Source organism: Pteropus vampyrus, unplaced genomic scaffold (assembly GCF_000151845.1).
Source record: "Pteropus vampyrus isolate Shadow unplaced genomic scaffold, Pvam_2.0 Scaffold715, whole genome shotgun sequence".
Classification (NCBI taxonomy): Eukaryota; Metazoa; Chordata; class Mammalia; order Chiroptera; family Pteropodidae; genus Pteropus; species Pteropus vampyrus.
The window spans coordinates 419,523-436,094 of record NW_011889496.1 but is presented as its reverse complement, the minus strand read 5'-3'; the positions used below and the strand labels follow the sequence as shown (position 1 = coordinate 436,094).

At 35.0% G+C, this 16,572-nt stretch overlaps 1 pseudogene; it reads left to right on the top strand.

Annotated features, from left to right (window-relative positions):
* The first annotated feature begins 5,470 nt into the window (after positions 1-5,470).
* Positions 5,471-8,742, top strand: LOC105309314 (annotated as a pseudogene).
* Positions 8,743-16,572: the final 7,830 nt, after the last annotated feature.

The following is a 16,572-nucleotide window of genomic DNA, read 5'->3' as shown; positions in this document are numbered from 1 at the left end:
GTCCACGATCGCCACTGTTATTCAATATAACATTGGAGGTCCTAGCGAGTGCAATCAGACAAGAGAAAGATATAAAAGACATCCAGATAGGTAACGAAGAAATCAAACTGTCACTATTTGCGGATACATGATTCTCTATATAGAAAATCTTAAAGACTCCACAAGAACACTACTAGAAATAATAAGTAATACAGTAAACTCTCTGGATACAAAATCATCGTTTAAAAATCCATAGCGTTCCTGTAGTCTAATAATGAAGTGTCAGACAAAAAAGTGGATGAAATTATTCCTTTTGTAATTGCAATAAAGAATAAAATACCTAGGAGTAAATATAACGAAACATGTGAAGGACCTAAATAGTGAAAACTACAAGGCCCTATCAAAAGAAATTGAACACGATACAAAGAAATGGAAAGTTACTCCATGTTCTAGGATTAGAAGAATCAACATAGTTAAAATGACTATATTACCTAAAGCATTATACACATTTAATACAATCCCCATCAAAATCCCATTGGCATTTTTTAAAGAAATAGAACAAGAAATCATCAGATTTGTATGGAAGTAACAAAGATGCCAAATTGCCAAAGCCACCCTGAGAAACAAAAATGAGGCTGCAGGCATCACTCTTTTTGACCTAAAATTATACTACAAAGTGACAGTAATCAAAACGGCATGGTATTGGGAGAAAAACATACACATGGACCAATGGAACAGAATTGAGAGTCTAGAAGTAAACCCATATGTATGTAGACTAATAATTTTCAACAAAAATGCCAACAACATACAGTGGAGAAAAGAAAGCCTCTTCTATAAATGGTTCTTGGAAAACTGGAAAGCCATCTGCAAAAGAATGAAACTAGACTGTTGTCTATCGCCATACACCAAAATTAACTCAAAATGGATTAAGGACCTGATTATAAGACCTAAAATAATAAAATATATAGAAGAAAACATAGGAACTAAACTCAAGGACCTTGGACTTAAAGAATATTTTATGAATTTGACCTCAAAAGAAAAGGAGATTAAAGTAAAAATAAATGAATGAGACTACATCAAAATAAAAAGCTTCTGCTTAGCAAACGAAATCATAAACATGGTCAAGAGACAATCATTCAATTGGGAAAATATATTTGCAAGCAATGCCTCCAATAAGTGCCTAATATCCAAAATATACAAAGAACTCATACAACTCAATAACAACAAAAAGCAAACGAATCAATCCAAAAATGGGCAGAGGTCCTGAACAGATACTTCTCCCTAGAGAACATTCAAATGGCCAACAAATATTTGAAAAGATGCTCAACATTGCTAGCTATTAGGGAAATGGAAATCAAAACCAAAATGAGATACCATCTCACACCTGTTAGAATAGCTATAATCAACAGGTCAAGTAATACAAATGCTGGAGAGGATGTGGAGAAAAAGGAACCCTCATACACTGTTGGTGAGACTGCAAATTGGTATAGCCACTATGGAAAACAATATGGAGTTTCCTCAAAAAACTGAGAATTGATCTACCATATGATCCAGCAATATCTCTACTAGGTATTTACCTCAAAGACTTGAAAACCCATATCCAAAAAGATATTTGCACACCGATGTTCATAGCAGCATTATTCACAGTTTCCAGGACACAGAAGCAACCCAAGTGTCAAATGATAGATGATTGACTAAAAAGCTGTGGTACATATATACAATGAAATATTACTCAACCATAAGAAGAGATGAAATACTGCCATTTGCGACAACATGGATGGACCTCGAGATAATCATGCTAAGTGAAAGAGGCCAGACAGAAAAAGTTAAAAATCACATGCTATCACTTATATGTAGGATATAAACCTAAAAGTAACAAATCAACAGGACAATCAAACAGAGACTCATGGACATGAACTATAGACTAGTGATTACCAGAGGGTAGGGTGTGGGGAAGGAAGGGGTAGACAGTTGGATAAAGGGGATCAAATATATGGTAGCTGAAGGAAACTGGACTTTGGGTGGTAAACACAATAGAATATACAGATTTCAAATTATAATGTACACCTGAAAATCATAGAATCGTATTAACCAATGTTACCCCAATAAACTTAATTAAAACAAAAATGGAGACAGAGCAGTCATTCCAGAGGACCTGCCTTTCCCATATTGCTCCTTGAAAGTCTGTCATGTTTGTAATAGGCCAGATCTTCAGACTGTCCAAACCAACATTGTCTTCTGAATAACTGTTTGCAAAGCTAACACTTCTATTCTGTTTACAAGGACTAATTATTACGGACTTTGTTGACGCAAGAAACATCCAAACCTGTAGAGAATTTTTATAAGAATTTGTGCCAAACTGACAACATGTGGCATGGAGCACGATCTCAAATTCTGTGAAGAATAACAGTTTTGCAGCTTATTTTATACATTTGAAATTAAGGAGAGAATGTAAGGAAGATTACATGGAGCTGAAAGAAAAGCAAGGTGGGATTTTGCTAACAGGATCATGAAAATCATGTGCTCTTTGAGGGTGGTTACAAAGTCATGTTAACCTAGATGTGCAGAAAAGAAGGCAAAGGTAAAACTTTCACTAAAGAAATTTTATGCCTGTTGCATGACTACTCACCATGATTTGCCCAGTTAGATATTTTCGTTCAAATCTCTCTCTGAGGTTCTTTTCATAGAATCAATTCCCGCTTCTTTTGACCACAACTCTTTCTGAAGATAGACTCAGTAACTATCCTTATACAGTGTAGAGGAGGAAGAAACTTTCCTCTACCTTCCTAGGTTCATTCCACTGGTCTAATAATTAAATTAATATGAATCAGATTAACAAGAAAAAATAACTGAATTCAGTAAATATGTACACGTGGGAACCCCACACACATGAGAGAGTCAGAGACTTCACATCCATGAACAGTTCAGCTAATGAAAATTATATTGATGTAAGAATGCCCAAACCTGTAGAGAATTTTTATGAGTTTTTTTGAGCCAAAATGATGACATTCTTTGAAGCAAAATCCCAAATGCTCCAGAAAATGACAGTTTTGGAGTTCTTTTCCTAAATTTGGAATTAAGGAGAAAACTTATGGAAGCTTACATGAAAAGTGTGACAGGGTAGTTAGTAAGATTATGTGCTCCCTTGAGGGTGGTAACACTTTCCTTCTCCTCATAGGGGTCTGAAAAAGAGGATTATTTCTGGTATTTCAAGGATGTGTTAACCTAGATGCACAAAAACAATGGACAGAGCTTGCTTAAGGCAAAGTTAAACTTTTATAGTCCTGTGACATGACTACCCACCAGGACCCTCCCAATTAGACATTTATGATCAGGTCATCTTGTAATGTTACCTTCTGTCACTGAACTTGCCAGATTTATAACATAGCCCTTTTTTTTGTTTGCAGTTAAATTGAGGTATATGTAGCATTCTGAGCTAAAGATGAGGTAAGGTACCTCAGAGCTTCAAAGGATCATTGCAAGATGATAATGATGATGTTCAGTAATTAATAGTTTGTTCTGTCATACAGATAGTTAAAAAAAAAGTTACTGTTAGTGATAACTCATTATGGGCAAGACCCCTTATTTAAATTCTTTAAAGGAGAGGTAAAAGTTTCTTGTGAGCCTGCAGGGTCTTGATTGCCTTCAGCTCAATATAATTCAAATGCTAAAATGGTACAATTTTGGAGGCCTTTTCTGAACCCCTACAATAGCCAAAGAATAATTCAGCTTGCCAGCTTATTAGCACCAATAGAAATGTCTTTTATCTATTCATGTAATTGTCCCTTCTTTTCTTATAAAATCGCTTGCTCTCACCCTGCAATCAGGACACTATTTGGGTTCCTGCCAGAATCAGTGTTGTCTGAATTTCAATTCATTGATCCCGAATACCCACTTAGTGCCACAGATTTTGGCTTTTTAATTTTAGGTTACCATAATCTTAACTTTCCCCCAAACTATTTTCTTTCTTAAATTAACATTAGATCATTTCTGTTACTTGTACACCAAAAAATAAACAGCCCAAGCACATTTATCTAGATGATACAAAATATCCCCAAATATTTAAGAGCCTTTAAACAGTTATAAAGAGCTTGAAAGAGGAAGGACAGTATGTTCAAAAAAGACCAGCTAATAAGACAAATGTGGAACATCTAAGCAGGGCCAATAAAAGAGGAAATCTTGGGTAAATAATTCCAGAATACTCTATTAACTTCACTTCCCACAAATTCTTACTTTTTAAAAAAAATTATAACTAATGGGGGATTTACAGTGTAACCCCCTCTGTAAACTTCATGCTTATTAGCATATGTTTTTATCCTAAATAATAGCATATAAGATTCTCATTTCAGCAAGTAGGGATACAAAATAGTTATGTTAAAAATCTGCATAATTAAAAAAATAGTTAGATGTCTGAACCAAATTATTTAATCATTCAAAAATACTCATCGAGTGCCTATCACTTGCCAAGTACTCTGTTAGATGTTGGGGATTAATACAACAGGGGCATATAGGCCTAACATCCCAAGCCAAACACTGAAGTCAAGATTCTGAATAGACAACATTAGTTAAAGGTCTATGCTTTACAAAATATTGTTTTAAGAAGCCTTATGCTTATCTACAGTCCATACATTATAATAAAACTGAGTACACCAAGATTTATAGTTCTAGCTTTACGCTTTCTTCCTAGGTAGAATAAAAGCTCCTCGAAAAAAAGTGATTGCATTGTTGACCTCTGTATATTCATGAATGTAGCAAGATGCTTGGATCCAGGCAAACGGTAAATGACTCTTGGGTGAATGAATGCATATCAGCGCAAGTCAGAAGGGGTTATTCTTTATCTGTTTCAAGGCTCCCATGGTCTCTGTGATGGCAAGCTGTTCTTTCCTAAGAATAATGGAGAATTTATGGTAGTTTATACTGTTACCAATTGGAGTCAAAGGAGATTTTGAAATAACAAATAAATCAACCAATGAGAAGTCAGACATATGAATGAGTTAGCGGGGTGGAGACCGGGGAAAAATATTTAGAGAATATTCCAAAAGACAGGAGAAGGACAGAGTGACAGAAAAAAGCAAGAGCATAAGAACATTAGGTAGGAATCAGAAAGCCATTTAGTTTTATGTTTTTACTGTACTCATGAGAATGATATATCCCCAGAGGTAGTGACTTTTCAATGCCACATAAGACTTATTTCATAGAGGTTGAATTAGAGAAAGATGAACAGAATGGAGGCTGGTGACAAGTGCAGAAGCTGAAGCCAGAGAGGAGAGTCAGAACCTGGGAGGAAATGAGAGGCTGAGTTGGCAGTCCCGGGTTTAGGGAAGGAGAACATTTTTTTTAAAATTGTTTTTGTTGCAGACAGTGACTAAAGGGGAGGTTTGTCTGTTGGTAGAAGAAGGAAGTCAGAATTGAAATGTTGTGGAGTAGATTTGTTTAAAACAGAAATTACAGACAGACTTTTCTGAGAGAAGAAATAACACCTGTAAATGAAATGCTGTCTCTGCAACTTCCATTGCTAGCAGTTCTCCTGCCAGGTGGTAACAATGAAGATGGTAAGAACTCTGGCCACTGCCCAGTTGGGTGCAAGAGTGTGTGTGTGTGTGTGTGTCTCCACATACCTGGAGACTGAGAAAGCCAGCATAGTTCCATTCTGAGCATCCCTGATTCCAGTACTCTGCACTTCTGATGGTTGTATATAATGTGTGGGGTCCTGGGGCAGGCAAATGTCTGCTGAGGTAACTATGGCTTCCCTTTCCTCCAGATTCTGAGTTTTCCCTCTCTGGCAACTTTCTTTTTCCATTCCCTCTCCATTCCAGCACCTTCTTTCTCAATTTCTCTGTTCTTTTGCTATAGTCTTCCAGGAGCAGATCTCCTTCAAAGCCATCCACATCTTATCTCTTTACAACCATTCCTGGATACAAAGTTGGAGCTTAGCTTGGTTAGGAGACTTGCAGACTCATGGCTGGGAGATTCATTTTTCTGAGGCCTTGGTTAACGGGCAACTTCAGCAACAAGGAGGTGATGGAACTGGAAGGTTTTTTTCTGCAGACTCTACAATGAATTGCTTCACATAATTAACAACTGTGCCAGCCAATGGAAGTTGGAATGTGAGTTCAATTCCCAAAATGGGGAGGTCGAATATGGGTGGGATGTTTATGTCTCAATGAGATTTTTACTCCGATTTTCTCCCCATTCAGTCTCTTCAGCTATCTCTGTGTGTATACATTTTTTGTAACCCATTGCATTCCATTCGCCCTAGATTATTTTCATCACAACTCCTTCACACTAAGTCTTTCCTTATTCTCTTGCCCTCAGCATTTATCACCTTCTTCAAAAAAATTTCCCCCTCCCTCATGCCATTTATCTTTTTCTCCACAACCAAATACCACTAATTCTCCCTTTTCTGAAACTGATCAAACCAAACTTTTTTCCATTGCCTCAATCCTCCAACTTCTCCCTTCTACTTCCTTCTTTTGCTTCTACTTGTTTAATCATTTTTAATCCCTCTTACCTCTAATTAATAACCCTTCTTCTATAGATCCCTTTGTAGTATAGATGGCAGGAGGCTGTGAGCAGCATTCTGGGGAAGCCAAGGAAGGCTTTGGGTGGTATGCTTATCAAGGATCAGATCTCCTGAACTTCTAGAACAATTCATGGTTGCCATCTCCAAAGGATGGGACTGGAGCTCAGCAGGCATGCAGAGAATTTAATCAACACCAGGTTCTCAAGAAAATAACACACAGACATATGAGTGACACTTGTCCACATTTCCTCTTGGTTCTACTTGATTCAGGGAATGCAGATCTCCAGAGACAAGGTCAGTCTCACACACTCCCTCCAAAAATTTTTTATCCTAAAATTATACCTTTTCACCATACCCTTCAAATTTGGGATTAGAAGAAGCCAAGAGGAAGAGATGAAAGATGTATCTGTCAAACTGATGTGAAGGTATGAATCTCCAAGTTTGTGTTAGAATTCTCATCTGAAGATCTTTCCTGTCCTCTGCAGTAAGACCAGAGGCCTGGCTATCCACTGACCCGTATCCTGGTTCTGACTTTCAGATGCTAGTTTTTTATGTCTCTGGCTTCTACCCAAAGCTATTTGGGCTACGTGGAATGGAGGTGAGCAGGTACAACAAGGCACTCAGCGAAATGATGTCTTGGATGTGGAAACCATCAAGACATCTGGCCTATCTTGCTGAGTGAGATACAGCAGTCTAGGAGGCAAGGACATCATCCTCTACTTGGGTAAGAAGGAACTGGAGCCCAGTTGGGAATGGGAGTAGGTGGTCCTCAAGAAGAGCAGGAGAGCCAAATGAAAAATTGGGGATTTATGGACTCCAGACCCAAAAAGAGTGAACATAATTAATTCAAGAAATAAAAGAGTTGAAAATTAGAGACCTGCATATGTGGGAAGATTTTGAGGGTTAGGTGAATGATTTCTCCCTGAAGAAGGATGGGAGAAGAAATAGGAAGAAAGGTGCTCGGTGAAGTAGACACTCAAATGAAAAAAATAATACCAGGGAAAGGTACTAACCAGGGGGTGGTTTTGAAATGACACCCTTGTGTGTACTCAAACCCACAGAACATCACAACTTCGTGGGCTTGATTATCTCGGCAGTGATGGTGCCACTGATGCTTCTGATAGGTCTTTGTATTTTGGCCTAAGAAGTGCTGGTGAGTTCTTTGTGTCTATCTTTCTTGCTCTTTTACCCACTCACCACTTGTCTTCTCATTTTTTTTCTATTCTCAGTTTTCCTCTTCCCAGTCCCCTTCCCTCTTTTTCTAAACTTAATTAATTGGGGTGACATTGGTTAATAAAATTGTATAGGTTTCAAGTATGCAATTCTATAATACATTATATGTATATTGCATTGTGTGTTCACCTACAAAAGTTAAATTTCCTTTGTCACCTTATATTTGACCCTGTTTACTCTTATCTACCTCCTCCTCCTTTCCCTCTGGTAACCATTAAACTGTTGTCTGTGTCTATAAGTCTCTGTTTGTCTTGTTCACTTGTTGCTTTCAGTTTTATATTCCACTTATGAGTAAAATCATTTGATTCTCAATGTTTTCTATCTGACTTATTTTGCTTAGCATGATAATCTCAGGATCCATCAATGTTGTTGCAAATGGCAGTATTTCATCTTATAAATAAATATAAATATTCCATTTATATAGATACCACATATTCTTTATCCAATCATCTATCAAAGGTTCCTTCAGTTGTTTCCAGTTCTTGGCCACCGTGAATAATACTGCAGTGAACATTAGGGTGCACATACTTTTAAAAATAAACACTTTCGAATTTTTAGAATAGATACCCAGAAGCAGGATTTCTGGGTCATTTGGTAATCCTATTCTTAATTTTTTGAGGAACCCTCATACTGTTTTCCATAGGGGCTGTACCAATTTTCATTCCCACCAGCATTATATGAGGGTTCCTTTTCCCCACAACAACCAAGACTTGTTATTACTTGTCTTGTTGATGATAGCCATTCTAACAGGTGTGAGGTGATATCTCATTGTGGTATTGCTTTGCATTTTCCTAAGAGTTAGTGAAGCTGAGCATCTTTTCATATTTCTGTTGGCCATTTGTATGTCTTCTTGGGAGAAATATCTGTTCAGGTCCTCTGTCCATTTTTTAATTAGATTGTTTATTTTACTCTTCAAATCTCACCTCTATCTTATGCAGAATAACTCCATCTCTGTTCTTATTAGGACACATTGTGACCCTCCTCTCACTCTTAGTTTCTTGCAATGAAATTCCAGCTATTGAGGACTCAGGATGCAACATGATGATGATGTCCTTTCAACTCTCCATGTATAACTTTTGCTATTATTGTTTGTTTATGCTTAATGATCAGTTGTTAATACAAGCTAAATGTAATATTGCAGAAAATTTTTTTCTGACCTGTGCTCTGAGATTTTAAAACTCATATTTTAACTCTGGATAGAATGGGGTCATAACAACCTCTACATATTCAAAAACTAATGAAATTTCCAGCCTATTTCAGATGTTGCTTCTTTCTGGGGGCCTTCACTGATACACAGTGTCTGAACTCCAATCACGCTTTTCTAAATCTACTTCCCACTTTCTATACTTTGTTGCTGCTATGTAGGTCCCACTTACTCTTGTAATTTTTAAGCTTTGTGAGAGCATAGTTCATATCTTTTTAATATTGTATCATTGACAGAGTGTATTAAATGCATGTATTATTTTCTCACTAAAAACCTGTGTGGAATTTATGCCAAATATATAGTATTTTCTTATTCTTTACCTTCTGACATGTTTGTACTAGTTGAGACATTTTATGCTCTTTTCATTAAAAGTCTTCATAGTTTACTACTTCCTTAGTGATTTCTCTGAGCCCCTGAAGAAAAATATAATTTATCCTCCAACCATTCTTACGATTTAACCATAGAGACCTATTGGTATAAAACTATTGGTCCAAGTATCTTAAACAAAAGGAGGAAGACAGAATGTAGCCCTTGGTCTTTAGTGTGATTAAGAAATAAGCACCAGTGTTGTCACCTTGGAGGATGTAAAAAAAATCTAGAATCTTGGACCTCACTTCAATGTTACTGATTCATAATTGTACTTTAGCACAATCAGAGGGGATTCATAGGTGCATTAAAATTTGAGAAACACTGATATAAGTGATGCCTGAGAGGTAGCAGTGTGAGTATGCCCCTGAAACAAAAGAAGATGGTTAAGAGAAGAGAGCAAGTATGTTGGTAGTCAGGACTGAAGTGAGATTAAGGCAAGGGGAGTACATACAGCACATTCTCACTATTCATGGCTGTTGTGTTAAAGATACTGTGAACACTGAGTTAATAAATGTGGAGCCATTGCTCCTCAGGGAAATACAAGGGTTAAGTTTCTGTGAGCCTCTGGTCAAATCATTTTTGTGAACTTATGAATACAGAGCTCTATTTTATGTGTGTTTCTGTGTAAAAACATTTTATTTAACGTATATGAAATTTCAAATAATTTATTTTGTTATGTGCAGTATTTTCTTTTTTGTAATAAAACACCAGCCAATAAGTATTTAACATTTTCCTGACTCTAAGTAATGTGATTGTAATTTTTTTTTTAGTTTTAGCCACACAGCTTTGCTGTTCACTTATACTTTCATAAACAAACAAAAATGATGATCATATCGATTAAAAAATGTAGCTCTTTTTCCATTTTTAGCTTCATCATAGCATTACAGATGTTACTTTAGCACTTTCTGTGCAGCTCCACATACAAGTCAGCAAATTCCTCTGTTTTTCTGGATTTACTGCACTGTCGATATATATTAACACTGAACTCATGGACCACAGTACTATAACTCATAACTTGAACAAAGTTTATCTACACATGCATTTTCTCTGTAAGGCATATCAGTCTTCTTGTCCTTAGGAACAGAAGGCTCTTCTACACACAGCACTATTTAAATATCAAAATCACCAACAAAGAGCACAAAAATGTGAAAATTATGTCACTAAACAGACCTTAAAAGAGACACTTGTTCACAGTGTGAGAACTGGAACAAGGTCTTTTTCAACCTTAGCAGGGAACATGTGAGGGGCTGACTCAAATTATGTGCCACTCTGAACAGGCCCATGAATGATGGTGAAAGCATTATAAATATTGATTGGGGGTTACAATTCAATTTTATCAGGTAGGCAAATTCACAAATACAAAATTTTTCAGGACTGAAGATTGACACTTTCTGATGAATAAGCACAAATGACAGTGTGAATTGAGACATCCATGATTAGAATTAATTAGAATTCACTAATTAATTCTGCAAATAATTCTTAAGCACTTGTTATGCAGCAGGGACACACTGAGTATAAAGTAGTGGGTTATCACTGTCTTCTGAGTTTGAAAATTTTACTATTCTAAACTGATTCCACAGTTTATTGTTTTCATTGTTTGTTGCATCTATCTTAATTTCTTAGTTTAATGACTTATTTGGATTTAACGAGGGGAAGAGGACTTGGCTCCAGTTTGTTTAGGGAGTTGAGAGAGGGGCTCAGGGCAAGGAGAACATCCAGATGAATCTAGTGCAGGTGGCAGCAGCTGCACATGTAGAAAAGTTTGGAAAATAAAGCTGAGATGGGAAAGGAGGAAAAGGTGAAAATTATGGGATGTGGGAGAGCAGACAGTGGGACCACTGCAATGTTCCTGCCTGGATTAGATTGGTTGGTTACTTCTCTTGATTCTAATTTACCTTGTCGCTCTTGCAAGCAGCCATGTGGTTTTGGGTTGATTGATTACACTCCCATCTGTAGTTTGGGACTCTGATCAGCCTAAGGCAATCATAAGAAAGTATCTTTGACAATGTGATAGACTAAAGGACAGACAGGTAACCTATAATTTAAGCCAAATCATCATACAGATTCCACTTATTCAGAGTGATGGATCTGGGCTAGGCATCTACTCTAAGGTGGCACAGTTTATATGAAGTCTGATTCTTGGATTTGATTCTTGGGGGAAAAAGATGCTGTTTGTTTGTTTGTTTGTTTGTTTATTTATTGCTTGCCCTGGACGTTATGGTCTGGGATATAAAGCTTAAAACAAGTAAAGCTATTTTTTTCCAACACCAGAGAAGCAAACTGACAATGAAATCATACATGCAAGAAGGCAGGTAAATTGTATACTTGAAATTTGTTAAGTGGGTAGATCTTAAGTTTTCTTAGAACAAAACAAGAAAAAAAAAGTAACTGCGAGGTGATGGAAATATTAATTACCTTGATTGTAGTGATCATTTCACAACATACATAAATCAAAACATTGAGTTGTAGACTTCAAACATATAAAATTTTTATTTGTCAATTATGCTCCAAATAAAGCTAAGAACAGCAACAATGACATCAAAACATTTTTTTTAAAGGTGGACATGACAGACCCACAGAAGAGTCCAGATTAAACTCTAGCTAAAGCCTGAGTGACCCTGACTTCTCAGTTATGTCAGACCATAAATTCCCTTTATTACTTCAGCCAAAAGTGGGATTTTCCTTTGTTTGTGACTGAAACATCCTGTCTTATGTACATGGAGCTCAGAGGACTCTTGACTAATTTCTACTCTTACTTGAAACATTCCTCTTCATGTCCCTCCTTTTCCTCTATTTTTTAAAAGTGGTTTCTGGCCCTTTTGCTTTTTCCATAGTGTCTTCATTCTGTTAAATTCTTGCACTGTCTTGCTTTTTAACTGTGACATATGGATCAGTCCCTCTCCTGGACTCTTTTCATATATTCCTAACAAACCACTGATCAGGACAAAGTGTTGGTTCTGCTGTTGGCTAAGTGAGTAACTTTGGAAAGGCTTCTTGATCTTCATTGTTTTCTTTGGTTAAATGAAGTTGAAAAGACAGTTTAGCACCAACATTTAATAAACCATAAAATATCAATGCAATGACAGTTAAATAATCAAAATGCAAGACATTTTCCACAGAGTTTCTCTAAACACAATAAGTTTGTTTCATTCATTCATTCATTCATTCATTCATTCATCCAATCATTACATATTCAGCTTTTACTATTTGTATCATAAACATATTTACTGAAATATGTTCCAAAATATATGTGAAGCAGCTCTGCCTCCAGGTATTTAAAATATAATACATGTCTTTTTCCAAGCTTGTTTCTTTTTTGATGGCTGTATTTAATCACTCAGAGTCAAACATCAGAAGCCTTTCAAGCCCTTCTTTCCCAGCTTTTCTGTTTACTAAGTTATTCTATGCAATATCTTTGAAGATTATTTCTTCTTTTCCCCATTGATAGGCTTTATCAACCTAAACATGTAATAAATGTAGAGCTTTCTTGTCTCCTAAGCCACATTCCTGTTGGTTTCTTAAACACTCTGTTACAGCCACAAAAGTTTGGGCTCACGTTTAGAGGATAATAATATCTACCACTGAGATTCTCCTCAAAAAAACAAAAAACAAAAATCAAATCTGTGGCAGGTATGTAATTGGATTTAGAAGAAAATACAAGTTGATACATAAACCTCCTGGGCTTTCTCAACTGGAAGGAGTTGACTGTATTGTCAGAATTAGTAGGCAGACCAGGGAAGTGAGTAAGTGAATGATGACAAAGCCCCTTCATTTGTGAAAACACATAAGGTTCTGGGTATTATGTCTCTCCCTATCTGTATTCCATATCCTGGTTATCTGATATAAAAGCAATTCGATCGAGTGGAAGATGAGATATTTTAAAATGTGAAATTGTGTTGAATAACAAAAGTATGTAAATTAGTATTTGATGATTTTTAAATTCATTAATTAAATTTAAAATTTTAATTAAATTTTATTTTTAACTTTTTAATACCATATAAAATATTATTTTTTGAAGGGAATACAGGCAATGTGACCAGGCTATCGTTAGCTTTGTAAGTGACAGACGATTTAACACATCATTGGATTATCACATTTACAAATATTTGTTTACTTCTTATAATGATTTAATTATGAATTCTTTAATTACTAATTATTTTAATGGTTTCTGGTGCTCTTTCTACAAAATCTTTTTCTTATTCACACTTCAGAGAATGTTTAACTGACCAAGTCCACGGTGAGCTGTAAGTTTATAGGAAATTTCTCAGTTCTAGAAAGAAAAATTAAAAGAGAACTTGTGACATTATTTTAGAATCACTATTCCAGTGAAAACCAAAGGGAGGGAAATTTCTTCTTACAATAGACTCAGCCACATCTACACACAATATGTTTCATCATAGGCAGGAGCAAGTGATAAGGAAGGATTTTAGAAAGATTAAAGGAAAAATCAATCTATATCATGTGTTGTGAAAATTAGTTTTAGCCATTCTCACTTTGAAATTCATCTTCTGTGTGACTTTAATTTGGGGTTAGAGACATTCACTGGTGAATGTGAAAATCATTGTGGTCCACAAGTTTCAGAAATGGTATATATGTGTTTTGTTCAGTTTTCTGTGGTAATCTGTGCATTCAGTACCTCAGTATATAAAAGGGGATGTAGACATGGACTATGAACAAAGTGTGTATCTGTCTTCACACATTTCTGCTTTCTGCTTTTGTTTAATTTTAAATATTGTGAGATTTTTAAACAATTAACTGAGGATTAGTTCTTGCAATCTTATTACCATGCATTGTTTTTATATAGGTGAGCCCAAATTTTCTTTTTCTGGTTCATTAATGATTCTTGTTTACAAATAAATGCTTTTAAAGTTGTAAAGTTGTAAAGCATTTATTTGTAAACAAGACAGACTGAAAACATGAGCAAAGAAGATTTTAATTGAGAAAGCTAGAATAAAGAACAAAATCAATAAGAATTTAGGAAGTAGAAAGTTAATTTAAAAGCACTAAAAATTGAAATAAAAAGCAAAACAAAACATTGATAAAGGTGATTGAAAATACTAAAAGATGACTTCTTGAGAAAAGTAATAAAAATGGGAAAAGCTCTCAGAACCTATAAGAGTAATAAATATTAGAAAAATAGACATTACATATAAAGATATATAGATTTATTTTTTTAATTCTATACATAATTTATACCAACTCACTTGTTATAGATAAACTTTTATTTAAAAAAAAATCCTAGAAGAGGGGGAAAATCTGAGTAAGTAAGTGTTAAAGAAGATGAATAAGTCATTAAACTTCTTACTATTCACACAAGGTTCTCGTCCAGACTACAGGGTACATATTTTATATACATTGTTCCAAGTAGAGAAAAAATGGAAAAGAATTTCAACTAATTTTACGAGGCAAAATTATTATGACACAAAAACCAGCAAGAATTTGGAAGAAAACAAAACTAAACAAATATTAAAATGTTAACTATCAGCTAATTTCATTTTGTATATTTGTTCAGAAATGATGTAAATGTATAGACTCAAATACCATATTTGCAAACAGAAACCAGCATCAAGTGCAGTGGGATTTATCCATAGAATGCAAACATTGTTTACCATTAAAAATCTCTTAATAAAGTACAAATTAGTCGTTCATAGTTGGTCACCGGGATGGGGAGCACGGCATAGGGAATGTAGTTAACATTAATATGATGGCTAGGTGGAGGGCCAGGGGAGGGAGGGAGCAATTGGGGGAATCGTTTTATGAGCTATATAGATGTTTAACCAATGTATTGTATACTTGAAACTAATTTAAATAAATACATTTTAAAAAATCTCTTAATAGAATCACTTACTATAACAGATTAAGAAAATAAAAACACATATTTTTCTCCAGAGTTACAGAAAAAGCATTTGATATATTTAAATGTACATTCCGATAGAACGATACCAACTCAAAATAGAAGGAAACTTCCACCGTATGGTCAAATGTAGCTCTAAACACCTGATGTCAGATATACTTAATTTTGAAGCTTTAAAAGGATTCCAGTAACAATCAAGAACAAAATGTCTGCCTACTATAGTCATCACTGTTCAATAAGATAATCAAAGTCCTACTTAACCCAATAAGGCAAAAAAAAAAAGTATACAAATAGAAATTAAAAAAATATATAATTATTTGCAGATCATATGACTATATACAAAAAATAAGCAAAATATTGGCAATAATAAGAGAGCTCAGAAGCTTATCTAGATATAAATTAAGCATATAAATAAAAAATAAGATTTAAAGAGAATAGGCATTGTTTTTCAGATGATATGATTTCTGCCTAGAAAATGAATAGAATAAAAAGGAAACTATTAGAGCTAAGATGAGAATTTTGTGAGGTATCTAGAGACAAAATAAATATTAAACAATCAGCCCTGAGCCCTTGAGCTGCTCATCTCTTGTTCAGGTTCAATGTCATATCTGGAAATGTATCATTACTTCTAATAAAGCTATTCTTTTCTACTGTAAAAAAAAAATCAACTGCCCTCTTTTATACAAACAACAAATAAGTAAAATAAAATGGCACCATTTATAATAGCAACAAAATCTATAAAACAGTTAAAAATTACCTAAAGAAAGAATATACCAGAATTCTACAGAGAAATTCTAAAAAAGATTAAACAAAAATATTTCTGATTAATTAGAGTTGCGTGAGAGGAGTTATTATTATAAGAAATCTGTCTCTTTATTCTATAACTTCAGTAAATTTTTAATTAAATTCCCATTGGATCTTTTGGAAGTTGTTAGTAAACATATTTTTATATTATACAGTATAATAAATGACTACAACAAACTAAAACATTATTGAAAGAGAAGAGCAAAGGTTTATTCACAAGATAATAAAGTCCTGTATGCAAAAGACAATATTATAAAATTAGTAGCATAATATAGCCAAACGTCTTTATAAATAATCAATGAGGAATTATTTCCTAAACTAAATTCCCAAATTGGAAACTCTAGAGTCTTTGAGAGAAATGGCCTATGGCAGTTTGTTTCTCCCACACGCATGCACACATACCCATTTCCAATTAATCAGTGGGCCCCAAGAGTGCTAGTGCCCCTCACTCTTGGTCTTGACTGTGAAGGATTTGGGTCCTCCCAGGCCTGTCACTAAATCAAGGACTGTCAAGGAGGGTCCTGGGTTTTCAATCTCCTTGAAGACAGGAATGGGCACATCCAGATTTCGAGCAAGCAGAACAGACTATTCTACTGCATTGCAATT